This window comes from Myxine glutinosa, chromosome 1 (genome assembly GCF_964187855.1).
Source record: "Myxine glutinosa chromosome 1, kmMyxGlut1.1, whole genome shotgun sequence".
NCBI lineage: Eukaryota > Metazoa > Chordata > Myxini > Myxiniformes > Myxinidae > Myxine > Myxine glutinosa.
Genome location: NC_136261.1, coordinates 384,485,625 through 384,510,859, shown reverse-complemented (window position 1 = coordinate 384,510,859; position 25,235 = coordinate 384,485,625).

The following is a 25,235-nucleotide window of genomic DNA, read 5'->3' as shown; positions in this document are numbered from 1 at the left end:
CAATGCGACCGCCACAGCCAAAAGACAGACCGAGCGAGAACCTGCGCGATTCTTCTTCCTCCAAGCTCGAACCTTCGAGCTCTGATGTCACGCTGTCCAATTGCCTGAGTTCATCGGGGGAGGGGCCTCGCGGCCCTCTTGACCGCCCACCTATTCTCAGCCTTTACTGGGCGGGGCCGTTTTCCTATCTTGTTCATGTGGGCGGGCTTACTTGTCGATCGTAATGTCCGGTTACTGTCTGTGATTGCTGTTGTTGTTGGATAAAGATGTGCGTTTTTATGGCTGACTTGTTATATTCGTGAAAAACATTGGGAAAAACCACAGGGAGCAATCACAAACTGGAGAAACTAATCTTGACCATACCTAGTTCAAACAAGCTCCACCCACCGTGTGAAGTCATAAATGATCTTAAGCTCACAGTTTTTCTGCATAAATACATCGAGATTAGCTTTCTACTCGCACGTGGTCTATGCTACCCTACACAGTTCTATCTCCACTATGTTATGTCATCACCTACACCCACAAACCCAACAAAATTGACAAATGCAGAGAATGGATGAATAGGCCAAAGCCATGACATGTAAACATATGATATGATTTGGTACATCACGGTTGGTGAAGGTTGTGGTCAGGTTTCATCAAAATTGTGTTTGTAGTTTCAGAGAAAAAAAATCGAACACCTTTTTGGGGGGTCAAACCTGGATCCACTTTGACACATAGTAGACCCTCTGAAACCCCGATTTTTTTTTCTAATGCCGTGAACAAACTTTAGTCACAACGTACCAAATATCATTTATGCCAGGTTTCGTCAATCCCATCAGCAGTTTCGGAGAAGAAGTTGCAAGTGTTTACGGACTGACAATGCACCACAGCATAAGCTCCCCGGAACTACGTTCCAGGTGAGCTAATCATGTGTTGATTAATTGGTATTGAAGGACTGGACTGGCAAGATACCTAAAAGTTGTGCACACATGTCTTTGAGCCATATTGTCTCAGTTCAGATCTGGCCACAGGTATAAACTGCCATCCGGGTTTAGCGCTTGCATTGAATTCATCAATGTGTGCACCATCCCACGGATGAATGTTAACATTGCAGCAAACCAAGGCCCCAGTGCAAATGAGCATTGAATGATCAAAAGAGTTCCTCCAGTGCAAATGAGTTCCTCCACAGAACAGCGTTCCGTATAAGCTATCGCTGACGATTCGCCAATAAGTGATGTACAGTGGCGGATGTGAGCTTGTATTGTTGGGGTTTTCATACTTGTGCGACTTAGAAATGCCTGCCGCTGTGCAAGAATTTGGATAGAGCTTGAAATGGCCTAATGTTGCAGAGCTTTTCCTGGTTGCTTTATTCAGCCGTCTTTGACGAGCAGAGCCTTGTGTTGACTAACTATCGAATGATAGTCACAACTGGGGATGATTGATGAGGTGAGAGCCGATTGGTTGTTTCCTCCAGTGACAGGTGAGAGATATAAATTGGTTTTTAAAACATGTGAATTGTAATGGACTCAGACTCCCAAACGGGCGACAAGAATGTTGGAGAATAATTATCTCCAAGACGCCGAGCAGAGACAAATGCGAATGAATGAAAATGAATAATCCACCACAATGCTCTCCTTTTCCTTGTTTCACCAGACATCATTTCAGTGCGCACAGTTTGCCTCATGAGGGGATTGTCTCACATTGAAGGATAGAACCACAGCTCAAAGTACACCAACTCGTGCACTTGACCTCACGAGGGGAATTTTCTTGTGCTGGCAGATGGAACCACAACTCAAAATACACAGCAGCCCCTAGGGGCTTGCACCCCTGCCTCACACCTTGCTCAGCTGGCACTGTGGAACCAAGGCCTCAAGATAGTTGGAATCTTCCGCAATGAAGCTAAGTCTATGGGCCTATCACATTCACTGCACAGACAGGATAGTGGTATCTCTTTCTTGTCCTGTCTCCTTTCTGTTCTGCTCCATCCATGCATTGCGTCCACCACCCCTGCCCCGAAGGTTTCTGCAGGGAACACGTCCACCAGCAATCCCTTCTGGTGAAACTCCCAAAATGTAGGAAAACTGTTCACCTTCACCCTTTCATTCCCCTTTTTAACCACCTGTGGAAACAACTTCCACATTCTCTTCCATCTCATTCTTCCCTCAAAGTCTTCAAGACAACTGTTCATCACAATCTCAGATCATCCTCCATCCAACCATTATCTTTTCCACCCCCAAGTGACCCCATTTCAAAGCATTCCCTTTTTCCAGGTAATTGTGATTTCCCACAACCCTCTCCCCCCCACTACCCCCAATCTCAACTCACCTCACCTCACCTTTTTTCACCTCTTCCTCTTTCACATATTTTCTCTTCCTTTTTCACATCTTTTCACCTCACACTGCCTCAACTCACCTCTTTTCGTTTGTTCGTTGATTGGTTTCTTCATCCAAACTTTCCCCTTCCTCTTATTCCTGTGTTTCCTTCAACTTCTGCACAGCTTGTTCACCCCCATGTGTCCACATCCCCTTCCCTTCATCTCACTGTCACTTATACTCTGCTATTGTTGTTTCCTCTTTACATTTTATTCCCTTCCATTCTGCTCGAGCTCTTTCAGGAGCCTTCATCAAGTGTACAACAAGCGTTACACCTAGGTCCCCCGTCGGGGAAGTGATGTGAGTTGACAAAGTGGAACACGCAGAAAACATGCTATGATATGATATTTCGCTCACAAGGGTCAGACAAACATGGAGGCGGCCATCTTGGATTTTGACGTGGCGACCCAATTTTCAATAGCGTTCTTCCTTATGCCTCGAGACACCCACACACGAGAAGGTACTTCGCTTATTTTTCAAGATATTTCGCTCACAAGGTTCAGACATATATATGGTGGCGGCTGTCCTGGATTTTGACGTGGCGACCCACTTTACAATAGCGGTCTTCCTTCTGCTGAGAAACACCCAAACTCCAGATTAGAAGTTGGTACTTCACTTATTTTTCAAGATATGCAGGTTACAAGGTTCAGACATACATGGCATCAGACATACATGGCGGCGGCCATCTTGGATTTTGACGTGGCGACCCAATTTTCAATAGCCTTCTTCCTTTTGCTGAGATACACCCACACACCAAATTAGAATTTGGTACTTTGCTTATTTTTCAAGATATTCATCTCACAAGGTTCAGACATGCATGGCGGCGGCCATCTTGGATTTTGACGTGGCGACCCAATTTTCAATAGCGTTTTTCCTTTTGCCAAGATACACCCACACACCAGATTAGAAGTTGGTACATCGCTTATTTTTCAAGATATGCAGGTTACAAGGTTCAGACATACATGGCATCAGACAGACATGGCGGCGGCCATCTTGGATTTTGACGTGGGTTGCACCCACACACCAAATTCGAATGCGGTCCTTCGCTTACGCATGCACGCCGCATGCACACATGCACGGACGGACACACGGATGGAGGGGAAAGCCATAGTCCCCCTTTCGCTCCGCTGAGCGACGGGGGACAAAAAAAGGACACCCAACACACACACAGATATCATCAGAAGTGATTCACACAACTCACCATTCGGCTGGTCACTTTGCTCCTCCGCCAGACCAAAGGAGTTCACATCCTCTATTTTTATCTGCAGAATCTCGGGAAATGCTTCCAGCTCCTCAACCTTCATTCCACACGCAAGCACAGTCGGCTGTTCCAATTCCGGTTGCACATGACAGGAATCCTTCTCACAGCCAACTTGAGCGTACATGGTGCGTGAACCTTTAGAGGCAAAAAACATCCCACTCTTCCTGATGTTTGCTCCACTCTGAGTACCTTAATCTGACAAAGTGCCAATATGTGAAGTACCTCTGTACTTGAGGCATTATCTTCTGTTTAAATCATTTACAGTACTTTAAACTTTCACCACACACTAACGCACACCCTGTGACCCCCCCCCCCCCCCCCCAAAGTGCGTGTCTTAAGACAATACTGTAATTGTATTACACGTTGATGTGAATGTTGATTTGGCCACAGATAAAACTTTCAAAAGTTTAGATATTTTTGTAAAATCTCAGCCTATTCAGAAATGTTAGAATGAAGACATTGAATGGTGGGAAGACCTTACATACAAGCACAGGGGATGTGTATGAAGCCTGGGTATTTGTGCTCAGATATAACATTGCCACAGATATGCTGATATGAAGACAGTTTCCCCACATCAATAACTTTCAAGTAATAAATAAGAAACCACTTTCAAGGAAAGGTTGGAACAACAACATTCCTCTGGAACATGTCCGTTCAGTTCATGTTCATCACACTGGCAAGTAATACTGAGTCACGTGTGTCAAAGATTGAGAGAAAGACCGTTTGTATCATCAGATAGTTTGAATACTGCAGGGAAGTGAAGTTTATTTTGAAATTCAATGAGCGTATTTGCACAGGAAAGAGCAATAATAAAATCGCCAAATCTCAAAATGTGAGTGGGAAGAGTGTGTGTGTGTGTGTGTGTGTGTGTGTGTGTGTGTGTGTGTGTGTGTGTGTGTGTGTGTGTGTGTGTGTGAGTGTGTGTGAGAGTGAGAGAGTGAGAGAGTGAGACTTTTTATTACAAAAATATAAAAATACAAGCCAGTCGGTGAAGATACTATTCAGTACAGGCACAATAATAAAAAATACAGGAAAGAAAAAGAGATAATGACAGGAAATCAAAACAGTACAATGAACTAGAAAAGCAAAACAACAACAGAAAAACCGACCACACACCGATTCAATCCAAACAAACCTACAAATATATCATTAATTCATTCTCCTGCACCATGCAGATCCCATCAAAACACCAGATGTTCATAAACTCATCAATACATTTCTTTCTTTCAGAAACACAAAATTCAAGTTTGAGTCTTGCAGATATCAAGGCATTAAAAAAGAACAAGACATCACATTGCCCAATCGGCTTTCCTTTCAGTTTTTCCTTTCTTGATAAATAAATTGCCATTTTTGCCGTGGCCACTAAAAACAAAAACAACATATGTACATGTTCTTTCATATCATTGAAGCCAAAAATAAATGATCGCAGAGCAAAAGTGATCTTCATTTTTCCAGCCATGTAGTTCAGCCATTGAAATAAAGGCACAAGCCTTGCACAATCAACGTACGTGTAGTGAAATCGTATTCGTACTGAACCCGGGGTGATGCTCGCTGCTCGTTGACACCGCTAGGGGCGCGACTATAAGACCCGCTGCTGCGGACGGTGCTCCGAGACTTCTCCTGTGACACGTTACATCTGGTAGACTCGCTAACGGTACGCCAGCATAGAATATTCAGCTTGCTTGCATTGAATGTTATGAATGGTTCCATGTGATGCCACATCATATACTTATTGCATTTCCTGCATTACAGGATGATGTCATGATCTAAATGGAATTAAACCACAAGTTGGACTAAAGTTGTGTGGACCTGATTGGTTTTCCACAACACTTAATTTATTTAGATCTACCGACATGGCTGGCAACAAGACGCTGGCGGTTGCCATATTCTGCGCCGACCTGCAAGCCCCGGGTGGTGGCTTGCAACTGAAGCACTGGCTCAGAGCATTGGAGAATCATTTTGAGGAGCCTGAGACCGCGCCGACGGCTGCCGCGAAGCTAGCAACGCTTCATTCAAAAATCGACTACAAGGTGTACAATTCCATCGCTCAATTCGCGACGTACGACCTCTCGATCGCGGAGCTCAAACGGCTGTACATAAAGGAAAAAAGCCCGGTGTATGCACGATATTTGCTGCTAACGCGACGTCAGCAACCCAACGAGGCGATGGACCACGACGCCTAGGAGCTCCGGCAGCTCTTGCTGGACAGCATCAGGGAGCCACGGACTCCCGCGCAGTCTCAGGATGATCTTCTTTTAGACGCCTATATTGCAGGGGTCTCCCCCCAGGAACTAAGGCTCAGGCTCCTAGAGAAGACCGACCTGACCTTCGCTACAGCACTCGAGCAAGGGAAAGTATACACCGAAGCGCGGATGCAATCGAACACCTATGATCGCACGCGCCTCTTGGCGGGAACTACGCTACACGCCCGGCCGGAGAGTGCTACCTCCGAGGACGCGGACCTGCTCGCGGAACTCCGGGATGCTCCGGAGGAAGACCCAGTCCTGACGGCTGCCGCTACGGACAGACCCAAGGCCTTACGCGGGGCCGCCTGCTTTTTCTGTGGGGGGCCACGTCATGCCCGGCCCGTGTGTCCGGCACGAGACGCAATATGCCATTTGTGCTCGCAAAAGGGGCATTACGCGAAAGTGTGCAGGAAAACGGCACGCGGCTCACGGCCGCGCGCGACCTTGAATGGGCTCATTGCGGAGCTTGCGAGCCGAGCCCGAAACCCGGCGCCTTACCCGGCTTCGAAGGGCAGGGCCCCTCTCTGCGGGCCCCTGGGCGCTCAGACGTCCTTGGCGGGCATCACCGGACAGCCACCACAGTCTCATCCTCAATCGGGCATGAAGTACGTGTCCTTGACCAAACTCCGGGCCACGCAAGGGGCTTTGAAGCCTCGCCAAGCCCCAGCGGAACGTTCTCCTCGTGTCGTCCACGAGCTAACGGTGGCCCTCACCCCGGAAAAGGCGATTTCGAATACTACGGAGGCCTTTTCCTGCCAAAAGTGTCAAAAGGCGTTTTCAAATACTACGGAGGCTTTTTCCCGTCAAAATTGTCAGATTTTGAATCGCGAAACACCGGAATGCATGGGAAAGCCCTCTGATGGCATTAATGGATTCCCCATGGACAACGAATACTCCGGCCACGACCGCAAAACTGCTGCTGGCATAGGATCCACCCGCGAGGCTTGTCTGACCCATTTGGGGGGTTCAGTCCCACTCCCAGCAGGCTCGTCCGGCCTGGCTCAAGCCCTTATTCCCCTCATGGTCGAAGGCCATTGTGTTCGGGCCTTGGTGGATACAGGGTCTACGGATAGTTTTATCGACCAGCGACTAGTGCTCAGGCATGGATGGCGGATCTGGAGGTCTACGAGACGGATCTTCATGGCTTCCCAGGGGCTTCGACTCAGCACGAAGGGGGAATGCTGATTGAAACTCGTGCTAAAGGGACGGGTTTTTCCTGATGTACACCTTATGGTTTTACCTGCTTTATGTGCTGATATTCTGTTAGGACACGATTTTCTTAAGCTGCATGGACGTCTGGTAATGGAGTTTGGTGGGCCTGACACGCTTGTTGTGGGGGCGGACAACGCGCTTGCGGTGTGCACCCTAGCGCAAATGGACATCCAGCCACTTTCGCTGTTCCCCAATCTAACCTCCGACTGTACCCCTGTCGCAGTGAAATCACGGCGCTACTCTCGCACAGACATGCAATTCATTGCGGACGAAACGGCTCAGCTCTTGAAAGACGGTATCATAGAACCTAGCAGGTCACCGTGGCGCGCCCAGGTCTTGGTGGTGCGAAGCGAGGCCCACCGCAGACGCATGGAAATCGACTATTCCCAAACGAATAACCGCTTTACACAGCTGGATACCTACCCCCTTCCGGGGATGGACGCGCTGGTGCAACAGGTGTCCCAGTATTCGGTCTATAGCACTCTTGATCTCCGTAGTGCATACCACCAGATCCCTATCTCTAGGGCGGATCGTATCTATACCGCTTTTGAGTCGGGGCAGCGGTTGTACCAATTTACTCGATTGCCTTTTGGGGTAACGAACGGGGTCACTTGTTTCCAGAGGGCCATGGATGACCTCATTGCGAGGGAGCACTTAACCGATGTTTTCGTCTACCTCGACAATCTTACGGTTTGTGGATATGACCAAGGGCACCATGATGCTAATCTGAAGCGCTTCCTTGAGGTCGCGCAGAGGTAACACTTAACTATGAACGAGGATAAGTGCCAATACTCCCTACGCACGATAGATCTTCTGGGGTACACCGTGACCCATGGCTCTGTCGCTCCGGATAAGGAGTGTCTGCGACCTTTGCTCGACATGGCCCCTCCCTGTGATCGGGCGTCCCTGAAGCGCGCCCTCGGGCTATTCGCCCATTACTCCAAATGGGTGCAAAATTTCTCCGCGAAACTTCGCCCCCTCGTGGCCTGCGACACCTTCCCACTGATTCCGGCCGCATTGGCAGCCTTTGAAGGCCTTAAGGCCGACATCGCCTGAGCCGCAGTGGCGACAATCGACGAGAGCGGATCTTTCGTCCTCGAAAGTGACGCCTCGGATCAGGCCATCGCGGCGACCCTCTCCCAAGGAGGGCATCCCGTGGCTTTCTTTTCACGGACTCTTACCACCGCTGAGCGGAGACAATCGTCCGTCGAAAAGGAAGCGTATGCGATCATTGAGTCTATTCGGCGATGGCGCCCGTACTTACTCGGGCGGTGCTTCCAAATCATCACAGACCAGCAAAGCGTTGCGTTCATGTACGACACCTTACACGCCCAGCGCATTAAGAATGAGAAAATCACTCGCTGGCGTATCGAACACGCCGACTTCTGTTACACCATCAAATATCGCCCGGGGAAGGATAACCGGGCCGCCGATGCCTTATCACGACCGGCTACATGCGCGGGTATCACCTCTTTGGAGGGCCTACGTGTGCTGCATGCCACTGCGGGCCATCCCGGCATAACGCGTTTCACTCATTTTGTGCGGCGTGGCAATCTCCCATACTCGATTGACGATATCCGCCGTATCTATCGCGACTGCGCTATCTGCGCGGAAATCAAACCGCGTTTCTATAACCCTCCCATGGGGACTCTGGTTAAGGCTACGAGGCCGTGGGAACGCTTGGCAATGGATTTCAAGGGCCCATTGCCGGTGTCGAGCAGCTCTTGCTATCTGCTCACTATCGTCGATGAGTACTCGCGATTCCCCTTTGCATATACGTGCGCGGACATGACTGCTGCCACGGTGATGCGATGCTTACAGAACTTGTTCTCAATGTTCGGGTACCCGGCCTATGTCCATACCGACCGGGGTGCGGTCTTCTTATCTCAGGAGGTGTGCGGCTATCTGCTCCAAAATAACATTGCTTCTAGTTACACCACGCCGTACAGACCCCAGGCTAATGGGCAGATCGAACGCTTCAACGGGATTATCTGGAGGGCCGTCATGCTCAACCTCCGGACCCTCGGCCGGGGCCTCGATAAATGGGCTTGGTCGCTACCTGCGGCGTTGAACTCGATCAGGGCTCTCCTGTGTACGGCAACCAACCAAACTCCCCATGAGCGACTTTTCCACCACCCCAGGAGCACGGGGTGTATACGGTCTTTGCCCAGTTGGCTCGCTGGGCCCGGGCCGGCCTACCTTAAACGGGCGGTTCGCGCGAGCAAGTACGACCCCCTAGTGGACAAAGTGCAGATTCTCCAGGCTAATCCTGAGCATGCTCGTGTGATGACGGCTGATGGCCGTGAGACTACCGTCTCCGTCCTTCACCTTGCCCCTTGTGGGGTCGCCGACCTGAGTAGGGAATCGGACGAACCCATCTATGAGACTATGGCCTCTCCCGACGCTCCCATCGCCGAAAGTCTACCGACCCTCCCCTCGCCGAGTCTACCTGGGCCCGACGACTTGGAGTTACCCCCATCGTCACCCGACCCTGATGGCGCCTCCGACGCCAGGGCCACAGGGATACGTGATGCCGTACCCGGGGAATTTCGGACGCGTGCTGGCAGAGAAATTCGCCGCCCGGCCCGATACGGTTGGGTCGACTGATGTTCCGCAACCTGTTCGTGCTGACGCTCGCTCGCTTCTAGCCGCACTGCCGTAGAATTCTGATGGGGGGGAGAATGTAGTGAAATCGTATTCGTACTGAACCCGGGGTGATGCTCGCTGCTCGTTGACACCGCTAGGGGCGCGACTATAAGACCCGCTGTTGCGGACGGTGCTCCGAGACTTCTCCTGTGACACGTTACATCTGGTAGACTCGCTAACGGTACGCCAGCATAGAATATTCAGCTTGCTTGCATTGAATGTTATGAATGGTCCCATGTGATGCCACATCGTATACTTATTGCATTTCCTGCATTACAGGATGATGTCATGATCTAAATGGAATTAAACCACAAGTTGGACTAAAGTTGTGTGAACCTGATTGGTTTTCCACAACAGTACGCATGGAACACATCCTCTGTGTAAACACAGAATGGGCAACACGTAGATGTGGGCGCGAAATGACTCACTAATTTATTAGACAGAATGATCCAGTGTATCATTCGCCACTGGAGATAACCTGTCCTTTTGCTTACCAGCTTACTGTATATTGATTCCCATGTAGGCTCAGATGGGAGTCCTTCCGGCATTAGCCCTTTCCACCTGGCCACTGCATTTAACGGTAAGTTCCCATGCAGAACTGCAGTGCATAACCGATACAGGTCTTTACTACTGCATTTCTGAAAAATGTTTTGTCCCTCACTAATTGGGGGCAAGTCTCCGTGACTAAGCTGTACCAATAAACCAGGAAAATGCCAGTCATTGGATGTCACCAAAACTTCCTGGGTCCATCTTAGTCCAAGTTGGAAGCTTTTCTTTACTATTTCCTTTAGGACTCTTCCGATTATTCTGTTTGACCATATTCCAGTCATATCAGCTATCTCTTGCACCGTCTTCCACCCCCAACCAGAATCATGGCGGAGGTCCAACACTTTGATTATGCCCGCTGTAATAAAGTGTTGATAAAAGTCTCGGCTTCTTGGTATTGCAGGAAACAGCGGGTTGTAAAAAAGGGGTTCTTCCACAAACATGCTTGTAGCATAGGTTTCTTGCTGGCGACTAGTCGAAAGGCTTTGCCAGGCATTCAGAAGGCTCTGATAGAATGATGGTAGATGAGATGTGTCGACATGTTAGAGTTGGACTAAGAAAAGTTCAAGGCCGTATCCGAGCCCGCTTGCTTTTCGCAGCACGTGATAGGCCAGAAGTCGGCTTGGCAGTCGTTCCTTGTCCAGCAACTGCTGTATGGTACACAGCCGAAAAGCCATGATACGACTTTTTATGTCGATCAGTCCCTGGCCACCTTCAGACAAGGGGCTACATATGACATTTGGTAGTAACCAATGGTGACCACTCCAAAAAATATCCACGAGTAGCCTCTGCACTGCCTTTAGTAGTGCCTCTGGCGGCTGAAGGCAGATACACCTATGCCACAGGGAAGAAGCCACCAAATTATTAACCACTAGAACCCTGCCTTTGTAGGAAAGGTGGGGCAGAGCTCGTTTCCACAGTCCCAGTCTTTTTTTGACATGCTCAACAATCCCGTCCCAATTTTTGAGGACATAATGTGGAGATCCCAGGAAAACCCCAAGGTATTTGACTCCGTCTTCCACCCATTTTAACTTTGTTGGTAGATGCACAGGTGGTACCAGCACTCTTCCAGGTGGAATGTTCTTGAGACAGGGAATCCATAAGGCCTTACTCTTGTCCCAGTTACACTTCAAAGAAGAAGTGAGGCAAAAAAGATTTAAACATTCAACAAGTGCTGGGATATCACTCTCCTTCTTAACAACCACACAGACATCATCTGCATAAGCCGATACAACTACTGAAGGACTCCCAGGGGATACAGTCACTCCTGAAATATTTTTCCTAAATAAAATTAGGAGTGATTCCATTACCAAGGAAAATAATAACCCAGAAACTGGGCATCCTTGTCTCACCCCTCTTTGGACCTGTACAAGAGAGCTGAGTTCGTTATTTATTTTAAATAAACTAAATATATTGTTGTACAACAAAGTCACGTAGGCCCTAAAATTGACACCAAAGCCACATGCTTCTAGCACACGATACAAAAAAACATGATCCACACTGTCAAAAGCCCTTTCCAAATCAAGGAATATTATCCCAAAATCTTTTTCCAAGCAATCACATTCCATTAAATCTCTAATCAAAAAAATATTATCATAAATAGATCTGTTTGGGATGCAGTAATTCTGATCATGGTGGAATAGATCACCGATTACCGTCTTCAACTGACTGGCCAACACTTTTGACAATATTTTGTAGTCCGTACATAATAACGAGACCGGCCGCCAATTCTTTATCTGTCGTAGATCCCCAGTCTTTGGAATCAGCGACACCACTGCTCTTCTGAAACTTAGTGGGAGTTCTCCAAGCACCAAGGATGATTCCAGGACATTCAATAATTCAGGGCCCAAAAGGTCCCAAAAAGCCAAGAAAAATTCTGCCGGTAGGCCGTCAATCCCAAGAGCTTTCCCCGAGTCCATTTCACTTAGGGCCTGCGTTAGCTCAGGCAAAGTAATTGTTGAATCCAGGCCCAGGCACTGAGGCTCAGTTAGGGATGAAAGGTGAGAAGTTAAAAATTCCATGGTTTGCTCACAAACATTTTGTCTTGCATAAACTTTTGAAAAAAACTCTCTAATGCACAACCTTACATCTCCAGGGTTGGCAACCATGTTTCCCCTAAAGTCTTGTACAGAGAAAAGGGTTTTGGGTGACTTATTTACAAAATCCATTTGGAAGAAAGATTTACTCGGGGTGTCCGATACCTTTAAATTGTTTATTCTTAATCTGATTAACAGGCCTGCTGCTTTCTCCTGAATCAGCTCTCTCAGTTGAGCCTTCTTTTCAACCAATAACCTGTGGTCTCTTCTGATATTATCTTTAGCCAGTTTACACTCTAACCGTATAATATCAGCTTCTAAACAAGCCATTGTTATATTTTTTACGTCAGTTTCATTTGAAACAAACTGCTGACAAAACACTCTAATCTGAGCTTTTGTGTTATCCCACCATAATGCTAAAGAAGAGAAAGAGGGCTTTCTTGAAAGTTGGATGACCGAAAAAGCACGGAAGGCGTCTTTAACCAAAGCATCTTCGAGAAGACTGGTATTGAATATCCAGTATGCACTTTTTCGTAAGGGTTGAGGGAAAAAGAGGCCCATGGTAACTAAATGATGATCAGAAAACAAAGATGGAAAATTATTTGGAGAGATAACCACATTCCTGAACTGTGAGTTTTTGTACCAACGGTCAAGTCTAGCGAAGGTCATTCTCCCATTGGCACATCGTCCCCAAGTATACTCAGATTTGTTGGGGAAATGCAGTCTCCATGCATCTAGCACACCCACTGCCGAAAAATAATTTAACAAATCAGTACTACCTTCGGGATGAGGTTCTGCTGTATTTCGGTCTACACTGGGTTTAAAGGTGCAATTAAAGTCACCCCCCCATGCAAATACAATTATTGAGATCTATCGACTGCATGTGTCGAATTAAAGATGAAAAGAAAGCTCTTCATTCCACACTCTCACATGGTGCATAAACGTTGAATAGTGTAAACCAAATATTATTAATGACCAGTTCCAATGAAATAAACCGGCCTTTAATCACCTCCTGGAAGAGGCATGACTCAGGTACTAGGCCTGGTCTGAGTAAAAAGGCTACACCAGCAGAAGAAGAAGACATGTTACTAAAAAAACATTGTCCTTTAAAGAGGCGACACCAGTCGTACTCCCCATTTTGAATTATATGGGTTTCCTGGAGTAAGAGTACATCAATTTTCTTGCGCTCAAATAAACTTTTCACCTGAACCTGGCGGTTTTGGCTTGCACCTCCGCCGTTCATATTTAAGGTTCCAAAGGTGATTTTTTTTCATGGATTATCAAAAGGCGTGAGCGGTTGTTGGGAAATCTCGCTCCCTGCTTTTGTAACAGCCTTTCTAAGCCGATGAAACAGCGACCTTGTTAAATGAAATTCATCCGGCCTCCTAATTATGTCCTTTGCAGCCTGGATGAATGAAATTAAATCAGGAAAATGATCTTTTACAATCCCATTTCGGTGTCGGTAGGTGTCATTCAGAAAAGAAATAACAAGTTGAGGGGCTATGGATGACTGATACGATGAAGATTGAGACAACTCAGTCATCTCAACTTCATCCTCTGAATCTGACAAATCAGAAACAGCTCCGCCCGGGTCACATATATCAGTCTGCACAGTCCCCATTTTGATTCCAGCCAAGTCCGAAGATTTGCTGGAATGTTCTATGGTAGTCATCTTCACTCTGGTACCCGGGACATTCAGCAGGAGCTGAAATCTCGGCTTCACCCTCCTGCAGGGAGATGTTCACTGGCTCAGTTGACGAACCAGTGTCATGATTTAGATCTTGCAGTGGTAAAGAGGAGCTTGGGGCTGAGACATTCCCAATCCGCTCGGTCTCAGCAGGTAGTGAAGGTGGCGGCTCACTAATGAGCTCACCATCATCTTTAGTCTCACCATCTACTTTTTCTCCCAAGTTTTCGGTGCTGCCCGATAATGTTTCAGAATTAATTAATTCAGGTTCCTTCTCCCTGGTGTCAATACAGCTTGTGGACACCTGAGAAAGACGTTCCAGGGCGTCTGCACCCACACTCTCTTTATCCAACACTACCTTTTTCAAAGTAATGTTGGAGTTACAAGCACCAGGTGCTCTTGGTTTTTTTTGTCACCACAATGGGATTTTCTTCCATCTCCTCACTGCACGTAGCATCTGCCACAACAGGTGGGTTATCTGGGATTATTTCATTATTTACCGAATCAGCGGTGTTGTCGTTTTCACTAAGACGAACAGGAGTATTATCCTGACTCCTCGAGTGCGAGGGAGCGGTGGTAGGAACCGTTCGGGTATTTCGGTTTACCTTGTTTCGTACGTTAGAGACCGGGGTGTTATCTCTTTTACAATCAGCGTCACTATGACCTGCTTCACCGCACCATACACACGATACCTTTGGACAAAACCTTTTCACATGGCCAAAAGCTCCGCAATGAAAGCATGTTAATGAGGCCGATGACGCATACATCTGGTACTCATGGTTGTTCACCTTTACCTTGAACGTGATGTTTAACCCCGTGTCATCGCCTCGATCCGGAAGCACCATATACACCTGCCGTCTGAAGCTCATCACGTGTTTAACACGTTCATCCTGAGACCGGAGTGGAATCATTGTGATTTTCGACACAGCTGTTCCGTATCGGGACAAAACGGACATCAGCTGGTTGCAGGTTATAAATGGGGGTACGTTAGATATGACGACCCTCATCGACGGAGTGTCCATAGGCGATGCCAAGACAAAGAGACCTGTCTCTGTGGTTAAACCCGCACTAACAACATCGTGAACGAATTTTTCATCGGACACAAATACAACAACTTTTTGATTCATTCTCGATGCTGCTCGTACATTCTCACAACCGATTATTTTCCCCACCGACAAAACAATGTCCTCGGTGGAAGTTCCTTCGGGTGGAACACACACAAATGCATGCTTCCTTGTTAAGTTGTCGAACGCCTCTAACCGAGAGCGTGTATTCGCCATCCCAGCGAATTAACACCCCCCACTTGTCCGAACCGGACAAGTAGGTACCAAAACGAAATAAATCAAACTAGAATAAATAATAAACGTGCATTATAAGCACAAAAAGGCTTACAAAGCATCGTCGAAGCCGGTAGGCCGCACCCAAAATGGGTCCGCTCTCAAACCTCTCTCTCTTGAAGACAAAGGTGTAGAAAGGATGAAAACAAAATGCCAAAGTACACAGGATGGAAAGGAGAGGGAGGGGGGGGGGCAGGGGAGGGCAGGAGAGGACGAAAACTCACAAAGAACTCACTACAACACAGAGCAGTTGCTCACAGCCGCCATGACGCCACGCCCAACGCAAACGGCCTGCAGGGGGCGAGAAAGAGAAAAAGAGAGAAAGAGAGAAAGAGAGAAAGAGAGAAAAAGAGAGAAAGAGAAAGAGAGAAAGAGAAAGAGAAAGAGAAAGAGAAAGAGAAAGAGAAAGAGAAAGAGAAAGAGAGAGAAAGAGAGAAAGAGAAAGAGAGAAAGAGAAAGAGAGAAAGAGAGAAAGAGAAAGAGAGAAAGAGAAAGAGAAAGAGAAAGAGAAAGAGAAAGAGAGAAAGAGAAAGAGAGAAAGAGAGAAAGAGAAAGAGAGAAAGAGAGAAAGAGAAAGAGAGAAAGAGAAAGAGAGAAAGAGAAAGAGAGAGAGAAAGAGAAAGAGAAAGAGAAAGAGAAAGAGAGAGAGAGAGAAAGATTTGTCAGGATTGAAGGACATATTTCAGGTGTTTGACATGCTTGTGATTTTTACGGTGTCGGACTTCGGGCAAATCTGTGTGGAGCAGTGTTTGTCCGTCTGTATGTATGTACAATACGCATGTTGTTACGGATTCGTCACTTCCGTTGTTGTGGTTTTCATCCACTGCAAACATTTTGGATTTTTATTGTTTTTTTGGATTTTTGGATTTTTATGTACTATTATTGTTGTCATTTAAGGAAGATAGAGATTGCTATTTTAAAAAGGTAAAAAAGTTAATGTTTTAAATGAAACCGGAATCTAACGACGACGAAGAGGAAGAGGAGGAAGAGTAGGCGAAGCGAGTGAGTCGGACAAGAAGCCGAGCTGCTTCGAGGTCTGGAGCGAACGATTGGCGAACGAGGGTCAGGAGTGAACTTTGGGTTTCACGGGAAAGGGATTCCTGCGACAGAGTTGTCATCGCTGTGACAGATAAACCTGCATGACAGGTTTTGCGATTGATTCCGGAGAGAATCATCAGAGTGCTGTTACGCCACGAGAATGGGCCGTCGGCCATTTTTTTACCTCACGCAGGACTTGCGCTTCGCTCAAGGTTTTTCACTTCGCTTCAACCATTCTCACCGCATCCAGACGTTAATTTGGTGGGTGTGTGTAACGTGGCTTTTGAGTGGGAAATCTGCGGTTCCCCGATTGAGAGCCGTCAAATGTCCATTCCTGAAGGTGTGATTTCCCCGTCGCTTCTCGGGGACACCTTCGCCCATCTTTGGCAGTATAACTGCCAACCCATCGGGATTCTGGTCTCGATATGACATCGCACGGACGATCACTGGAGTGGATCGACTTTGGCTTGAAGCCAGAATCAACCTTGCCTTGAAGCCAGGAAAGAGACATTGGGGATGTTCCTTTCGCTCACTTAGAGCACAGTGAGTTATATTGTACGAACCTGATGGTACCATCATAGGAAATATATATTGGTTGTACAATTGATTACTATTGTTGTTGTACTGTTATTCTTGTGTGATCTTAATACAATACTTGATTGTTGGTAACAATTGGTGTGGTTTCACCATTGATCTTTGACATACAGAATAACACATCTTTCTGCCGTGACTCCTCTCGGGGCTCGGAGGTACACCGGAACCAGGGTTTGGGGAGGAGCACGTAACAATGTATGGATGTCCCCTCAAACGTATACCAATCAGAGCTGAGGATTTAGTCACATGACAGGGTGATGTGATTACGTCTGATATGACAGCGGGACAGCAGCTGACCGCACACTGCCGTTTTGATTCCAATATCGTTCAGGCAAAACATATCGTCGAACCTGTCATACAGTCACGTGAAAAAGTAAGTACACCACATGTAAAGTTTTGACTTTTTCAACATATTTCAACATACAGCTATTTGATCTTCATTTCAACAATATTGACAGATAAAGGTGATATAATAAAACAAATATCAGGAAACATTTACATTTTGTAGTCCATTGTATCATTGAAATAAACATAAATGCAAATTTCGCATGTGGAAAAAGTAAGTACCCTTGGCTCTAAAAGGTGGTATTGCCCCCTTTGGCAGAAACAACCTCAAGTCGGCGTTTCTTATAACTGTCTACCAGTCTCTGACATCGACTGGGAGAAATTTTTGCCCACTCGTCCATGCGGAATTCTTTCAGCTGTGTGATATTTGAGGGGTTTCTTGCATGCACAGCTCGTTTCAAATCCCCCCCACAACATCTCGATGGGATTTAGATCTGGGCTTTGACTTGGCCATTCCAGAACCCTCCATTTCTTTCTTTTCAGCCATTCCTTGGTGGATTTACTGGTAGGTTTAGGGTCATTGTCATGTTGCAAGGTCCACCTTCGGTTGAGCTTCAACTATCCGACAGATGGCCTCACATTATCCTCAAGCACCCTCTGGTACAATGAAGAATTCATGGTGGATTCTATGATGGTGAGCTGCCCAGGCCCTGATGCAGCAAAGCTGCCCCAAATCATAATATTTCCACCACCATGCTTTGCAGTTGGTATCAGGTTCTTGTGGTCAAATGCCGTCTTTGATTTTCGCCAAACATGTCTTCTGGTACTGTGACCAAATAGCTCTACCTTTGACTCATCTGTCCAGAGCACATTGTTTCAGAAGTGCTGGTCTTTGCCGAGGTGTTCATTGGCAAACTTTAGTCTTGCCCTGATGTTCCTTCTGGACAGCAAAGGTTTCCTCCGGCACACCTCCCATGTCGATCAAATTTGTGCAGCCTCTTTCTAATGGTAGACTCGTGCACTTTGACATCAACAGTGGCAAGAGCTACCTGTACGTCCCGTGATGACTTCTGGGTTTTTTAGAGACTTTGGTCTTTTTAGAGACTTTTAGAGACTTTGGTTTTAGAGACATCGTGCGGTCTGCTCTCGGGCTGAACTTGCTGGGGTGGCCTGGCCTGAACAAGTTGGCAGTTGTTTGGAATTTTCTCCAATTGTAGATGATCTTCCGGACAGTCGAATGATCGATTTCAAATTGTTTGGAGATCTTTTTAAATCCCTTCCCAGACTCGTAGGCATCTATAACCTCCTTTGATCTAGGCATGGTGATGCCGAACATTTTTTTGTTTGTTTGTTTTGTATACAAGATCGAGACTCGTGAAAGAGCTAACATTAATCACACAGAAAGACAAACCGACACATAAAACATATAACATGGGGAGCGGTAGACAAGATGGGGCGAGAGGGGGAGGAACAGAAACACAACATCTGAGAGCAGGGACATCGAGAGATCTGTGGGAGGGCGAGGGCTTTGGGGGGGGGGGAGAGGCATGGGAAGGGGGGTGGGAGAGGCATAAAACATATGGACACTGCCGGGACTTCCAGGAAAGAAGTTGGAATTTCAAACAAGGTGGATCTGGGGTGAATTAGTGGGGGTAGAAAAGATCAAGGTTTTGGATAGGGAAAGATAAGAGATGGTGGTGAACAGCTGTTTTAAAGACCTAGAGGGAGGAGTGGGATTGAAGGGAGTGTGGGAGTTTGTTCCAGAGGTGGGAGAAAAGAGGAATGAAAGAGTGAAGGTGAGCAGAGAGCCGAGATTTCAGCAGTTTAACCATCATAGGGTTGCTGGCAGATCTTGTGCGACCTGCAGGAATATTTGGGGGACAAAGCACAGAGAGAGCTGGGGGAGCAAAGCCGGAGAGGAGTTGGTAGAAGACAGAAAGACCACCTGCCTGTCTCCGGTGAGTGAGTGAAAGGCCCTCGGAGATAGCTTCATCACGGGAGATTCCAATGATTCTGAAAGCTTTGGTTTCAACAGCGTGAAGCCGAGCTAGGTGTGAGGCATGAGCACCGGCCCAAAGGGGAGAACAGTATTCCATTGAGCTGCGGATGAAAGCCTTGTATGTGGTGAGGAGCTCAGGTGTGCCAAGGAAGGACTTCGCATGACGGAGGATGCCCAGTCGGTGACTGGCTTTGGAGGCCAGCTTGGAAATGTGGTTTTCCCAAGAAAGATCATGGCAGATAGTGAGACCCAAAAGCTTGAGCGACAGAACTTCTTGGAGAGGATTGTTGAGAAAGTAGATGGGAGGGTTGTCCAGTCGATCTTTTCGGAGAGACATAGTAAGAGTGTGAGATTTGTCAGCATTGAAAGACATGCTCCACTTGTTTGACCAGTCTGTGATTTTGTCCAGGTCTTCAGAGAGTGAGGAGGCTGCAGACTGCCGATCTGAGGGAAGAGGAATGGAGCGGCAGAGAGTGGAGTCATCAGCAAAGAGATAGAGAGGATTTTCCAGGGAGTCGGAGAGATCATTGATAAAGACCAGAAAAAGCACAGGGCCCAGAACACTGCCTTGGGGAACTCCAGCCTGAACAGGAAGGGGAGATGAGAGAAATCCATTCAGGGCCACATGTTGTCTCCGACCAGAGAGGAAGTCCGCAAGCCATGCATGGAGATTTCCATGGATACCATAGGAGGAGAGCTTCGTGAGCAGAGCTGGGTGGCAGACCGTATCGAAGGCACGTGATATGTCAAGGGAGACGGCTCTGATTTCCTGTTTGGCATTGAGGACCTCCATCCATTGTTGAGACAGCAGAAGCAACATGTTCAAAGTAGAATGACCTGGTCTGTATCCAAATTGATGATCGGAGATCAAGCCATTGGAGAAGAGGAAGGATTTGATATCCGAAGCAATGATGGATTCCATAACTTTGCTGATAATTGGGAGCAGGCTGATTGGTCTGTAGTTGCAAGGATCTGTTTTTGCACCTTTTTGTGTAAAGCGGTAATGTTTGCTGATTTCCAGGATGCTGGCAGATGACCTTGAGCAAAAGAGAGGGTGAAAAGAACAGAGAGAGGGTGAGATAGAGCGGCAGAGCAGGATTTTAGGACCCGTGGGCTGATGCGTGATGCCGACTGGTCCAGTTGCAGAATCAGAGTTGAGGTTTGACAAAAACTCCTCCACCTTGTCAGGAGAGCAGGACACAGAGTCCAGGAGCAGTTGGGTTCGACTGGGTAAGGTGGGAACAGAGAGAGAAGGGTTTGGGACACAAGATTTTGAGGCAAACACAGAGTTGAGGCATTCGGCTTTGTCACGTGCGGTGTCAACTGTGTAGCCATTTGAGGTAAGGGAGGGGATGGAGGGGGAACAAACACCAGAAACGGATTTGACCAGACGCCACCAGGATTTGGAGGAAGGAGACAGGTTTGAGAGTTCATTCTTGAGTGTGGAGAGATAGTGCTTCCTGGCACTCCTGAGGGTAGACACACACTTGTTCCGAGCTTGGTGGAAGGAACTGAGATTGGCTTCAGTTGGATTAGCCTTCCATGAGGCAAAAGCAAGTTGTTTCAGGGCAACTGCCTCACCACAAGATTCAGTGTACCATGGACAGGAGGAAGGGTAAGACAACTGAAGACGAGATGGGATAAATCTGTGCATGAGAGAGATCAGTTTGCTTTGGAAGAATTCCCAGGAAGAATTGATGTCAGAGGGAGTGGAGATGGGAGACCAGTCCAGATGATTGATGGCTGCTTGAAGACCGTGCCAGTCGACCTGAGTGAAATGCCAGACTCGGCGACGTTGAGGAGGCTCTCTGAGAATGGCCAGAAAGATGTCCACTTTAACAAGCACATGATCAGAAGAACTGATTGGGGCAGAAGAAGAGCAGCAGACATTAGCAGGGAAGTTTGTCATAATCAAGTCTAGAAGAGAAGATACACCATTGGCTGAGATCCGGGTCGGGAAATTGACAGATTGTGTCAGTCGCAGAAGTCCTTTGCTGAGGTCCCATGGCTGGTGAGAGATGAACCCACACCCAGCCAGCTGGCAGGATGACAGTTGAAGTCGCCACATTTGAGGAAGAGAGAGTTGGGATGACTGGATAGAAGTTGGTCCATGTTGTCAGACAGTGAAATGTAAATGAAGTCATCACTGTTTGGAGGACGGTACAGAACACATATGAACAAAAGGTGGGAGCGGAGAGGAAGCTGTAGCCAGAGGTGCTCCTGGGGGTGAGGTGGAGAGAGGGCAGTGCAAGGAGAGTGAGGAAGAGAGTTTTTGATAAAGATAGCCACCCCACCACCAGGACGAGGCTCAGGTCTATCATACCGGAGGAGGGAGTAACCAGGAAGAGATATTAAGGAATCAGAGACATCTTGAAGGAGGAAAGTTTCTGTGAAGCAGATCAAGTCTGGATTGTCAGAAGCAACCTGTATGGAGAGATCAGTCAGGTTTGAGCGAAGGCCCCGGATGTTTGAGGTCCATACCGTTAATGGAGAGGGGGGGAGCATCAGGTACAGGACAGGGGAGGGGAGGGGAGAGGTCGGGTAAGATGAAGGATGAGAGGGGGGGGGGTAGGGAGAGCAGTTGATAATGTGTCAGAGATTACAGAAGAGTAACAAGAAAGGGAAGGATGAGGAGAACGAAAGGTTTGATGGTGAAGGGATGAGGCACAGTGAAGGGTTGTTTGAGGGGGGGCAGAGGAAAGTAGAAGGTTGGGGGAGGTGGAGGTATGAGATAGAGGGAGACGAAGTGAGGAGGAGGCAGCTTTGAGGAGGAGGGGGAGGGAGAATTTGAGAGGAATGATATGGGAGGAGATTTGAATGGGAGGGGTTGGGCGGGAGTTTTGAAGGGGAAGAGTAAGGGGGGAGTTTAGGAGGGGAGGGGCAAGGGGGGAGTTTAGGAGTGGAGGGGCAAGGGGGGAGTTTAAGAGTGTAGGGGCAAGGGGGATTTGGAGGGGAGGGGCAAGAGGGGAGTTTAGAAAGTGGATGATTAATGAAAGACGAACATTGATAACAAATTGGGTTTATTGTGATTTTCAAGTTAGCAATCCGATTAAGAACGATGGAGGAGGAATGGAATGAATGTGAATTTAGAGCATGCAGTGATTCAGAGTTATAAGGGATTGAATTTATTTTTTTTGAAGTGGAATGAGTTGGAGAGGAAATTGAAAGAAGCCTTTTAAATATGAAGAAAAACAGCGTGTTGTAATATACCACTGAATAAAACACTGAAGGGGAAAGTTTAAACATATTTAAATAATATTTAAACAGAACCGTGAACAATCTTAAATGCACAAAATTCCAACGGGGGGAGGGCAGCGAGGGACCACGAGTCACGTGAACAGGGCAAAAGGTGGATGGCAAGGAGATAATGGGGGTGGGGTGAACAGCACACCCGGACAGAAGTACAGGATGAGACATCACACGTGGAGAAAGGAAAATAAATGTTTTTTTTTTTTTTCTTTGTTTTTGGGGGGGGGGGGGGGGATTTAAAACGTCAGACAAAGAGTATTATGTTCGGGGTAGAAGGGAAAAATCTAAGAGCCAAGCAAAACACGAAGTAGGGGACTTAAGTTAACAAACACCGACAGGGGTATAAGGCCGCACACTAGGAGCAGAACACGATTAATTACGGTATTTGCCAGAAAGTATTTAAAACGTTAGACAAGTGGTCGATGTACGGGGAAGTTAGGGCGAGAAGAGAAAATCTAAGAAATAAGCAATACAATGAAGGAAAGAACTTAAATTCACAAAACACCGATGGGGGGAGGGAAGCCGAGAGAAACCAGGCCGCACACGCGGTGGGAACAGAAAACGATTAAATTACACAAAAGTTTGCAAGAATTGCAAATCAACACCAACTAGAAAACACATTGCAACACATGCACAATAAAAAACGAGAAGAAATTGATGAAGACACGAATGGAAAAAATACTTTAACTTTGCTGCCGTGCATAGGTCGAAGACGCTTCCTTGCTCGAGGGACCGGAAACGGAAGAACTTCAACAACAAAGTGCAAACCAAACTAAATGTCTGAGGTTTAAATAAGACAGGTTCCTCCAAGATCCTCTCTAACGATGTTCTAATCATTTGCACTTGAGCTGGTGCACCTGATTCTAATTTTAGGTATTTGAAGTTGTGATAAATGTAAGGGTGTACTTACTTTTTCCACATGCGAAATTTGCATTTATGTTTATTTAAATTATACAATGGACGACAAAATGTAAATGTTTCATGATATTTGTTATATTATATCACCTTTATCGACCAATATTGTTGAAATGAAGATCAAATTGCTGATCTTCAGCATCAGCAATATTTTTGCTGATGACTCCACTCTCTGCCGCTCCATTCCTCTTCCCTCAGATCGGCAGTCTGCAGCCTCCTCACTCTCTGAAGACCTGGACAAAATCACAGACTGGTCAAACATGTGGAACATGTCTTTCAATCCTGACAAATCTCACACTCTTACTATGTCTCTCCGAAAAGATCGACTGGACAACCCTCCCATCTACTTCTCAACAATCCTCTCCAAGAAGTTCTGTCGCTCAAGCTTTTGGGTCTCACCATCTGCCATGATCTTTCTTGGGAAAACCACATTTCCAAGCTGGCCTCCAAAGCCAGTCGCCGACTGGGCATCCTCCATCGTGCGAAGTCCTTCCTAGGCACACCTGAGCTCCTCACCACATACAAGGCTTTCATCCGCAGCTCAATGGAATACTGTTCTCCCCTATGGGCTGGTGCTCCTGCCTCACACCTGGCTCGGCTTCACGCTGTTGAATCCAAAGCTTTCAGAATCATTGGAATCTCCCGCGATGAAGCTATCTCTGAGGGCCTTTCACTCACTCACCGCAGGCAGGTAGGTGGTCTTTCTGTCTTCTACCGACTCCTCTCCGGCCTTGCTCCCCCAGCTCTCTCTGTGCTCTGTCCCCCAAATATTCCTACAGGTCGCACAAGATCTGCCAGCCACCCTCTGATGGTTAAACTGCCGAAATCTCGGCTCTCTGCTCACCTTCACTCTTTCATTCCTCTTTTCTCCCGCCTCTGGAACAAACTCCCACACTCACTTCAATCACACTCCTCCCTCCAGGTCTTCAAAACAGCTGTTCACCACCATCTCTTATCTTCCCCCATCCAAAACCTTGATCTTTTCTACCCCCACTAATTCACCCCAGATCCACCTTGTTTGAAATTCCAACTTCTTTCCTGGAAGTCTTGGCAGTGTCCATATGTTTTATACCTCTCCCACCCCCCCCCTTCCCATGCCTCCCCCCCAAAGCCCTCTCCCTCCCACAGTTCTCTCGATGTCTCCATGTCTCTCGGTCCCTGCTCTCAAATGTTGTGTTTGTGTCCTTACCCCTCTCTCCCCATCTTGTCTACCGCTCCCGATGTTATTTGTTTTGTGTGTCTGTTTGTCTTTCTGTGTGTTTAATGTTGGCTCTTTCACGAGCCTCGATCTTGTATACAAAAAAAAAAAAAAAAAAAAAAATAGCTGTATGTTGAAATATGTTGAAAAAGTCAAAACTTTACATGGGGTGGACTTACTTTTTCACTTGACTGTATATCACAATCTCCATGCTCCACCTTGACATTTTTCATTCAGTGTGAAACACAAACAAACCGATTGTTAAAATGATCATCAAACATCTAAAGCAAATTCGTTACATCTCTTCCAACAATACGGTACATATAGGCCTAAGGCTTCATGCCTCATCTTCAGACCGTTTCAGACAAATTAAACCCAGGTGACTTAATACTGTATGTCGGTGGGGTAGTGGCATATGTAGATCCAGGTGGATATGCATAGGTAGGTGCTCCGGCTGTCGTGATGGGGAACCTCACCTGTAATAAGTTCTGTTTGGCCGTTTGTCGGATTAAGTGTATCTTCGTCCCCATTACAAGGAATGGGGCATGTTCAGTAGTTGTTGGGTTTATGCTAATTCCCCAGTGTGTCAAACCTGTGATCATAACTGTGTCCCGTATGGCAATGCACCGCAG